The 11,711-nt window shown below is 35.8% G+C and overlaps 1 protein-coding gene across 1 annotated transcript in view; it reads right to left on the bottom strand.

The window, feature by feature from the left end:
- The window catches only part of FNDC3A (fibronectin type III domain containing 3A), a 196,842-nt gene that overhangs the window by 107,712 nt on the left and 77,419 nt on the right, over window positions 1-11,711 (bottom strand). The gene's annotated exons all lie outside the window — the stretch shown is intronic.

Below are 11,711 nucleotides of genomic sequence, written 5' to 3'. Positions count from 1 at the left end.
AAACTTGATTCCAACAGTAATGGAAACAAAAACAAAAATAAACAAGTGGGACTACATCAAACTAAAAAGCTTTTGCACAGCAAAAGAAACCGTCAACAAAATGAAAAAGCAACCAACCAAATGGGAGGATATATTTACAAATATTTCCCATAAGTGGTTAATATCCCAAATACATAAAGAACACATAAATCTCAAAAACAAAAAAGCAAACAACCTGATTAAAAATTAGGCAAAAGATCTGAATAGACACTTTTCTAAAGAAGACATACAGATGGCAAACAGGTACATAGAAAGATGTTAACATCATTAATTATTAGGAAAATGAAAAATGAACCACAATGAACTATCACCTAATACCTGTTAGAATAGCTACTATCACAAAGACAAGAAATAAGCATTAGAGAAAATGTGGAGAAAAAGGAACCTTTGAACATTGTTGGTAGGACTGTAAATTAGTGCAGCCACTATAAAAAAACAGCATGGAGGTTCCTCAAAAAAATAATAAAATAACCATATAATTCAGGTATTCTACTTCTGGGTATTTATCCAAAATATATGAAAATATTAATTTACAAAGGTGTGTGCACACTATGTTCACTGCAGCACTATTTACAATAGCCAAGCTATGGAAACAACCTAAGTGTCCTGCGTGTGTATACACACATACACAATGGAATACTACTCAGCCATAAAAAAGATGAAATACTGCCATTTGTGACAACACAGATGGACTTTGAAGGTATTGTCCTAAGTGAAATAAGTTAAATGGAAAAGGTCAAAAATTAGATAATTCCACTCATATGTAGGATATAAAACAAAAAACAAACAAGAACAGAGTTACAGACAGCAGATTGGTGGTTACCAGAGAGAAAAGAGTGGGGGTAGGGCAAAATGGGTAAAGGGGGTCAAATATATGATAAATGGAAACCAGACTTCTGGTGGTGAGCATGCTAGGATATACAGTTATTGAATTAATGTTGTACATTAAAAACTTACATAATGTTATAAGCCAGTGTTATTTCAATTTTTGAAAATTTAAGATGGCATAAGATATTAGCAAATACTTAAAAATTTGAGAACTGGTGGAAATTTGTTTGAATGTAATTTGCATTAGCCCACCCTCATTTCACATACGTGTGAAATAATGGCCAGAATTTAAGTAATCTATCCAAAGATATATGGAACCATAAAATTTTAGACTTGTGAGAACCTTAAAAAGTATCAACTCTAACTATCCGCTCAAAAGAAATTAAGGCTCCTCTCTAATAGCATCATTAAGTGAAGAGCCAGCATATGCACTGCTACCTACAAAGATGAAAGGGGAACTGATTGCTCCTGAGCCTCTTTGACAGCTGTTTACTACAAAGTTCTTCCTCATACTGAGCTAAATGTTTTCTTATAGCTCCCACCCATTGGTCTTAGAACCCAGGTAGACTTACTGCTATACTTGTGCCATTAACAATAAACCATTAATTCATTCCTATATTTTGTTATTTCTTTAAAGTTTTATTGTTGTAAATTTAGGAAAAAAAGTTATATGTATAATATTTCATGCTGTTAGTCATAGTAACTGTAGCAAAACTGCAGTGACCATGATATATAAGACAATAAATATTTAACTCCTAATAAATTTCAGAGATATTTTCAATATTAAAATTCTGACATATATAATAAGAGTCATGGGGCTGAAGTGTAGTTTGTTTACATGTCTCAGAGATTCCAGGATATCAGAGCAGGTCTCTAGGAGTCTTATTTACATGATAACTCCATCCTCCCCCGCCTCCCTCACAAAGACATCCTGGGAGAAAAGGGCTTTGACTAGACCTGATGGGTATGGGAATTCAGACTAGAACACAGAGACGACCAAAACCAGGGGCTCCTACTTTTGGAGGGTAGAAAACTCACTCTGAGGTAAGAGTTGGGATTAACGTGACACAGGGTTTATAAGTATTTAATGAAATATTGTATTTATTAATGACCTCAAAAATCATCTAGCTTCGTTCAGAGAACTTGCTAAAAAATGCTCTGTAATGAAGATGGTAAATATCAAAGAGCAGACCAATTGTGAGAGGGAGGATATACATGTGGTTATACTTACCATAATCCCAGAACACAGAGAGGATATAGCAGTACTTACTATTTGGGACAAACCTTCCCTTAATTTCAAAAAAAGGAAGAGTCATGATTAGGTGCATGAGGTGACAAGGTGAGAACAGAAAAGCAGTGATGAACGCAGTAGCAGTGAAGAAAAGAAAAATGGGAACAGAGGTCCTGACAATAAATGCCCCAGGAGCAGAAGAGCTAGTTGCTTCTTGGATGAGGTGACAGCAGAAGCAATAAGGGCCAAATAAACCCCCACTGGCTGACTAGAAAGTGACACTAGAAGCAACAATGGTAAGAAAATATCAGTAATTGCTGAGAAGCTGGTGAGAACCATTTGGAAGCAAAAAAGGAAAGCAGAAGGACTTGAAAGTGGTACTTGATAGCAAACTAATTCTAAGAGATGAAGGGGCTCAGAATCAACATACTTTGGCCTTGTTATTTAGGTTCTTGGCTTCCCTAAGTAAGGCGAGATATGAGAAAACAAAGGTAAAACCTCTCAACAAACTTAAATTCACCTTGACACTTTCTTTACACATAAGAGTTGAACCATAAGAAAATAAGCAGAAATCCAGGATTTGGTCAAATGATCAACATCCAGGCATTATCTATCGCTCACTATTTACATATTTAAATTAACATTTCCATATTACTCTACGATCTTAACTGGTGCTCATATTGAAGACTCTAAGGCACTAAAATATCCCTACATACAGAAGAATATTTTCAGTATAAAGGAGTTACTAAGGCAAAAGGATATACCAAGTATACTTAAAAAAAAAATTTTAGCAGTTAATTTTAATAAATATTGACAGTATGCCCACTAAGCAAAAGGCATTATTTTAGCACATAGAATCAGAGATGAAAAAGAAACAATTTCTGTTGTTAAGGAAACAAAATAGAAGGAAGCTAATATTCCTTGAACACTTTAATAAAGTAAGATTTTATGTAGCAAGATAAAGGCATCCTGTTTATAGTCTGTTATGAACAATAACCATTCACTAGCTTAATTATTTTATAATATGTACCTGTGCATAGATATATTCATTAAATTTAAGACTCCCATTCAGAGTATTCATTTCCAGAGTTAACTAAAGAGATCTCAGTCTAATTAACAGGTTATTTTGGAATCAAAGAATCTTCAGTTACAAGAATGTTGGTGCTTACCCAATCAAAATTCTTCTTCTATGCAAGAATTACTTTTTATAAAATCATCTAACCAGTGCATGAGCACACAGAATGATAGGACACTGGCATAACAAAGCAATGATTCCATTTTTATACAGCCATAATTGCTGGACAGCTCTTCCCTGTGAGTCGGAATTTGCTTCCTTGTAACTCTCACCTGTTAAGTCTAAATTTTGCCTTCTAAAGGTGCAGAAAACAATGTCTTCCAAGTCACAGCTCTCTCTTCTAGGTTAAAGATCCTTCACACATTTTTATAGCCTTTTATAATAATGATTTCATGATTCTGTACTCTCCTAATTATCTTCCTGAGTTCAATCTCAGTTTGTCAACACTTCTTTTACATATCAAAAGGATACCATCTAAAGAGTACTGCACCATCTGTTTTAGAACTTACATTTGTTTTTGCAGTCTAAAATTTCATTTGTTTTCACTTTTGCAAATGAGGTTCAATAGGTAACTAATATTTAACTCTAGATCTACTAAAATAAGCAAGTTCTATTCATAAAGTCCTCTACTCTTGCATGTACTGGATACTGTAATTTGTTTTGGTGCATAGGATCTTGAGCTCCTTTGTGTGGTGGAGGAGTCACCTCAGTGTGAGGTAAAGAATATTGCTCCTACAGGTTCTGATAACTAGGAGTCAGTGGTGGATAGCTACAATTCCTGTTACAGAAGTGGTATCTATGCTGGAAGCAAGCAATATTGAAGAAATGGCACAGGTAAAATCATGGCAGTGATGAGAATTTCCTGATCAGACAAGTTCTGTGACAATGGTTCTGAGGCATTGTTCCTGAAGCTTAGCCTTAAGTCTGGTTATCTAGTCCTTATAAAGACTATAAGGCACCTAATACTATTTTTCTTAAAGTAATATTTTTTTTAATTTGAAACAATCACACACTTACAAGTTGGATGTCCAGAGGCACAAAGAACTTTCTTCCCTAAACTATTTGAAAGAAAGATGCTGACATGATGGCCTTTCACCCACAGAATACTTTAGTATGCATTTTCTATAAATAAGGACATTCTGATATAATAACACAGCCATCAAAACCAGAAAATTAACATTAATATCTTATTACTATCTGTTACAGGTTGAACTATGTCTACTCCAAAAGATACAATTAAGTACCAGTACCTCAGAATGTGACTTCATTTGGGAAAGATTTGCTGCAGATATAATTAGTTAAGATAAGGTCATACTGGAGTAGAACGGGCTCCTAATCCAATAAAATATCCTTGTAAAAAGACAGCCATGTGAAGACAAAGAGACATGGAGAGGTTATATGAAGATAGAGACAGAGACTGAAGTTATGCATTTATAAGCCAAGAAATCCCAAGGATTTCTGGCCATCAGCAGCAGCTAGGAGAGAAGTATGAATTCTCTCTCAGAAGGAACCAATCTTGCTGACACCTTGATCTTGGACTTCTAGCCTCCAGAACTGAGACATTAAATTTCTGTTGTTTTAAGCCACCTAGTTTGTGGTACTTGTAATTAAAATTAATAAATCATCTAATTTAAAAACCCCATTTAAGATTTACCAGTCGTCCTAATGTGCTTTTTAAGAAAAGGAGCTAGTTTATAATCACATATTGCATTTCTCTTTATTCTGTCAGTCTGAACAGTTCCTTAGTCTTTCCCTGACTTGCATAATCTTGATGTCTAAAGATTACAGGTTTGTTACTTTGTAGAATGTCTTTGATTTGAGTTTGTCTACTGTTTCCTTGTGCTTAGATTCAGATCATACATTTTTTGGCAGAAATATCACAGAATTGACACCATGTTCCCCTCAGTGCATCGTTATCAGGTGCACACAATTTTGATTTCTGGGCTTACTGATGATATACAATTTGATTATGTGATTAAGATGGTGTCTGCCAGGCTTCTCAACTGTAAAGTTACCTACCTCCCTCCCTTTTTTTTTTTTTTTTTGCCTTTAATCAGTAAGTCTTTTGTAGGGAGGTACTTTAAAATTACGTAGTTCATTTTTTCTGGAACCCCATCAAACTATCTCTCCCTCCCTCCTATCTATCTATCTATCTATCTATCTATCTATCTATCTATCTATCTATCTATCTATCTATCTATCATCAATCATCCATCTACCTACTTATCTATATTTGTATAGACTTATAGTTTCTTATATTATTCAGTAGGCTCTAATCCATTTCTGTCATTATTATGATGCTCAAATTGTGCTTCATTTTGCTAACGAAAGCTCCTTTAAGCTGGTTACTTTTGACATGTCTCTATCCATTTTTGAGCACTTTCTTCTTTTTGGGGCAACATATGTTCCAGTCACATCTTGTACGTTCTCTTTCCCAGACCTTGAATCAGAAATGTCTGATCTTTCTCATTCAGTGGTCACAGGATTCATTCTAGTTTCCTCCTTTTCACATCTAAAACTCCTTCTCTGATAGTAAGAAATCTGGCTTTCACAATTCTTAATATAAACGCTCCTTTGATTAGTCCCCTGTGTTATATAACCAATCTTCCATCTCTACAACCATTCCCACAGATGGTCCTCTAACCCCACACCAGGTGACCCTCCTAGAGTGGATGCATGGCTCAGCCCTGCCATATTGAGGCCATTCCTACTCGCCCCAAGTGGATGTCATCCTTTCCTTGGTTCCATGTGGTCATATACAAGCTCTAACACTCTGTGCTGGGCTACCCACTGTGTTTTTGTGTATATTCTCTTCTCATGACAATTTAAGCTCTGACTCCCCATACCAGGCCATTCTACCCCTCAGCCCACCATGTAGACTACCTTCTTACTCTGCTTAGCCTCTGATTATCCATACTAGGTCATTTCTCTATGGGGATGGATGCCCTCCTCACCCCACTCAGGCTCTCACATCCTGTGTTGGGCTGCCCCACCATAAGTGGATGGGGATTTCCTTGGGCCCTGATAACTCCTGCCATGCCATGGGGATCCCCTCCTCACCATGCTCAGGATCTGATTCTTCTTACTGGACCTTACCTTACCTCCATGTAGACAACATCTTCACGTATTTTGGGCTCTGATACCTCAAACGAAGTCACCTCCCTCACTCTGAATGCCCTCATACTGCATGAGTTCAGATTCTTCATAAGCCTCCACTACATAGACACTTTCTTCACCCTGCTAGAGCTATAAAATCCCATGCCAGGCTGCCTCTCTGTGTAGATGCCCTCCCCACTCAGCAGCAGGCCATCCTTTGTGTGGATGTCTTTTTATCCAATTTGGGCTCTGCCTCTTCACTCCAGACCACCCCAAGCATGTGAACGATCTGACCCTGCTGACTCTAGTAACCCATGTCAGGCTTCTCCTCCACACTGATGGCTTCCTCACAGATCTCTGACTCTCTGCATCAGGTTGCTCTCATATTATGGTGAATGCTCTCACCTTATTCAGGCACTGATTCCCTATGCTGGGCCACCTCACTGTATTGATGACTTCCTCATCTTGCTCAGATTCTTATACCTTACACCAGGCCACCTCTTCTTGAGGATACGCTTCTCAGCCTGCTTAGACTCTGGGTCCCTGTACCAGGATACCTTCATGTGTGAATTCCCTCCTCACTCTGTTTGGGCTCTGAGTCTCTACACTAAGTTGTTCTCCTATGTAATGAACTCTTCACCCAATTTTGGCCCTGAAATCCCACTCTGTGGCACTGTAGCTTACCTCCTCCACTCCCACCAGTTCAGTGCTGTTACAGACTAATTGTTTGTGTCCCCCATAAATTCACATGTTGAAATCCTAGCCCCAATGTGATGGTATTAGGAGGTGGGGCCTTTGGGAAGTGATGAGGTCATGAGGGTAGAGCCCTCATGAATGGGATTAGTGCCCTTCTAAAAGAGACCTTAGAAACCTTCCTTGCTACTTTCATCATGTGAGGACACAGTGAGAAGCCAGCAGTCTACAAACTTGCAGAGGACTCTCATCAGAACCTGACCATGCTGGCACCCTAATCTTGAACTTCCAGCCTCCAGAACTGTAAGAAATAAATTTCTGTTGTTTATGAGCTACCCAGTCCATGGTATTCTGTTATGGCAGCCCTAATGGACTAAGACCTCTATATTGTTCTGCTCCACCTAATGGCTTTAGTCAGGAAGGAAAGGGAAGTAGAAATGGAAAGAGTTTCAATTATCATCTTAATAAACTCCTTTTATGTTTAAATGACAAGAGTCAGTTTTAAAAAAGGAACCCTGACCAATACACATCTATAAAGTACCAGTGCGGGTAATTTTTCAAATTAAAATGGGAAACTTTACATTTATTCCTATTAAATTTTATCCTATTGGTTTTGATCTATCAGTTCAAAATATGCTGATCTTCTTGAGCTTGACATTTACTTAATGTTATTAGTTGTCCTTGGTAGCTTTATGACAACTGAAATTTTATAAACATGTCATTTATTTTTGTCAAAGCTATTAATTAAAAATGTACAGAAAGGGAGCTCAAGAGAACAAAGTCCTGAATAATATAACCTAAGACAAACCTTTACACTGGCAATGGGCCTGTGGTCAAATTTTAATTCGTCTTCCCATAAAGATATATAAGCAGGTCTGTCTGTCAAATAAGCTGGAGGAAATAAAGGGCACTTGCTTATTCACTTTTATCTCTTACTGAATGAATGAATGAATGGATGAAGAATATGAAGTCCTCCCAACTGCTGAAATTCAACTGTGAAAACAATGTTGCAAAACAAATCACCAAAGTGTAGAGCTGATAAACTCATGATCAACATAATTAGAGGTCATAGAACTGATGTAAGAATTGGGTTCTATGATTCCACATATACAAACACTAGGTCCAAAAAGGTATAGTTTAGTAATAGTCTCTTTGACTAATTATATTACAAGCCTTACATGATGGACTCTCTCTTTTTATATAAACAAGTCTAAGACAGGATGTAAAATTAATCACTAAATTGCTTAATATAATCTGATTGATATAATACTAAGTGGTAGAGCTGGAACTCAAATCCAGGTAATGTGCTTAACTATTGCCCTATTAGGTTAATGAAATTAAACAATCATCAATATCTTTGCTTGTCTTCCTAAAATATCAAATTTGAAGGGGCCAGGGCATATAAAAACTATTCAGGCACAGCTGATCTGTACATTCTTTTTGCTTTTTAATAACTTTCTCTCTTGCATGTAGCAACATGGAATAACACCAAAGCAGAAGTGACATAACAATGCAAAACCCCTAGATATTTAATTAATAAATTTTTATTCTTCATTTTGAGGTATCATGAAAGAAGGAAGAAAGGAAGCCACATCTCTCAATAAGGAGGATTTTTAGACAGAGTTGTTTGTCTATATCGACTCTATTTACTTGGCATATAGTAATGCTCAAGAGACATTAGTTGTTGTTTTTTTTAATCTTCCTCATTTAACTTAAACATTCACCAAGCATTCTCCATGTACTGGGTGACACGAAAAGCACCAGGGCTACAAACACAAGTAAAATATAGTTTCTGCCCTCATTTATTTCTGTATGTGCATTCAGGGATAGAAGAGGAAAGAAAATGAAGAGATATCTGTCTGCAAACACTTCATGGAACAAATGATGTCTGAAGAATGGGACCAATTTATCACCAGGAAATCCAGCTCTACAACAGGGATCTTAAAAGTTCACCACATATTTTCTATGAAATATGTTTCTCAGACCTTCCCAGTAACCCAAACTCAGAAACCTTGCCTAATTCTCTATTCTGTATACTTGCCACAAAACAAAACTAAGAAGGACAGTCTTTAGCACATGTTACAAAGATTTATTAATACTAAACCTAAAGATTTACTCATTCAATACATTTTTACATTCCTTGGTATAATTACAAATATGGATTAATTTCTGCAATATCTATCATCATATAAGACAATCTGTTGACGTGCTACCAAAACACTTCACTAAAAAAAATCACGTTGTTAGATTTGTTTCAAAATATCTTTTAATAGAAAAAAACAGACAGATTCAAGGTAGTACTGTCATTTTAAAAGTAATAATGTATTTGTTTTAAAACAAATGAATATTGGCTTAAGATGGCAAAAATGAGGTATGGGTCTGAATCAGACAGTATAAATAAACCTAGCCAATGAGAGGAATGGCAAACTGGAAAGTGGTAAATGGTAGGAAACTACACATTTAGATATTTAAGAGTTGTGCAGGGTCTGAAAGGACATGAAATAGGCAAAGAGTAAGGAAAGATCGACAACAGATTTTGGATAAGACTCAGAAAGAATGGCATGGAACAATAAAAAATAATCACATCAAATGAACAAAGTATATTCTTTTCATTATACGTATGAAATGTTTTGAAAAAACAAATATTAAAAAGTCCTTGTTTCTGGATCATAATTTATTTCCTTCCCCTTTCCCTCTTTTTGTTGTGGGAGGGGTAGAAGGAAGAAAGAGAAGCTCAGCAATGCATTTAAAAGAATATTTGTAACATTTTACTGAACATTTCTAGATATCTGCAGCAAGAAGATTTTTAACAGGTAACCACTTATTAATAGGAGACATCGCTGATTATTCAGAACTGTAAATTGGATGTTAATCTTCCTGCATAATGTTCTTCAATGGTTCTTCTTCACCTTTACAATAAAGTTTAAAATTCTTAGTATGGCAGCCAAGCCATTTCAAGATCTGACTCCATTTTCAGATTCATCTCTATCCACATGCCTTTTATCAACTTCATAACAATTCATTTCTTGGCAGTTAGTCAAATAAGTCAAGTCATTCTTTCCTTCTGTTGCTTTTGTACACTGTTCCTTCTGCTTAAAATGCTTTCTTGAGCCCCCTTTCCATTTGATCAACTACTATTTTCCTTAAAGATAGGTCATGTTTCATTTTCTCCTTGAATATTTTTCCTGACATATTACTCTGTGTTACTGTACCCATCCTAGGCTCCCACAACACTCTATGTATGTTTCTAACGGTTCTTTTTATATTGCAATACAACTGCTAATTTATTCCCTTTCTTCCTTACTACACTGTGTTCTTGAATGGCAGGAAATGTGTCTTAGTTTTCTCTGAGTCACCTGCAACTTGCACAGTATCTGCCTCAGCAGATACTTGAATTCATGAAAAAAAAAAAAAAAACCACAACAGTAATTCATTTTTCCAAGGAGTACACTATAGTAGAAAAAGTACTATATTGAGTCCTGCCCATAATTTGCTATAAGTAACAAATTCTGAACCGCCAATAAAATAAAGAGATTATTTCGATCTCTAAAGTTCCCTATGATCTCTGCTAACTTAGTTTTTTTTTCTATAAATTCTTGATAGGTAATAAAACTACTGTAAAAAGAATAGTCTTTAATTCAAATGCATACTAATTTATACTGGATTTATCGCAAGTCTTTAGGTTTCACTATAGAGATTTCTATTATTAGTATAGTGGCTGTGGAAAGAAGAACTTGATGGCCTGACTGCCGTAGTGTCCTATTTTTTCTCTCAGCTTCACTGGCATTTGATTTTCCTCCCATGAGACTTTCTCTTTATCTGTTGACTCCACTTCTATTTCCACTCTTAACTTTTTAACTTAGCTCTAGAACTAGTTCAGGAAGATGACTGACATGTGACAGAAACTAGTGATGGCAAAGGGGAAGAAAAGGAAGAGGATGAGCTCCAGAGGTCATAGTCTTTTCTTGTTCTGTCGTCTTCTCTTGCTTGGAATGAGGGCACACTGGTCTTTACAAAGACTTAAATCCCAGCTCCTCATTCACTACTATTCCTTCCACTTATATCCCACTTTTTAATTTTGGACAAACAAAAACATAAGGAAAGAGAGAAGAGCTTTTTACCTTATCCTTTATATAATTGGTCATACAGAGAAAGGAGTCTCCCTTTTTTACTGAAGCAAAGAAATGTATCCCTACTTAAAAATATCTTCACATAGTAGTAGTCAGTTTCTACTATTAGGATGTTAGTACTACAGGCACCATATTATAAATTAGGCTTTTTTGGTCCTGACTGAAGGCGTAACTTCTATAAAAAACTGGTTTAATTTGGAAGAGGATTTACAAATTACAGTTACAATTGACTTTTCAAATACGTTACTTAAAAATCAAAGTCTGACTATCCAACTGCAATCAGTAGTTTCTGTGTTTTAAGTCACACTAAAAATAGTAATGAGTATCCTCATTTGAAAAGACCAATGTTATAATAGTTAAAAGGCTTCCATCATAAATGATATTTATTGAAAACAATTTGAAAAGATATACTAATAAACCTAAGGTGTATTCTCTACTAGAAATGTAAATTCTAAGAGGTACTTAGCAGAAAAATAAAATTATTTTTATGGAAACCTAACTGACAAGTAAAGACAAGTAAAGTTTATTATATTGCTTATAAATTCTACTGCCTGGTTTCTTCTTAGCCCAAATATGTGGACCCTTATTTGCCACTCAAAAGATTTCAATTAACTTAAAG

This window comes from Pteropus vampyrus, unplaced genomic scaffold (assembly GCF_000151845.1).
Source record: "Pteropus vampyrus isolate Shadow unplaced genomic scaffold, Pvam_2.0 Scaffold167, whole genome shotgun sequence".
NCBI lineage: Eukaryota > Metazoa > Chordata > Mammalia > Chiroptera > Pteropodidae > Pteropus > Pteropus vampyrus.
This window is presented reverse-complemented; position numbering and strand designations above follow the sequence as displayed.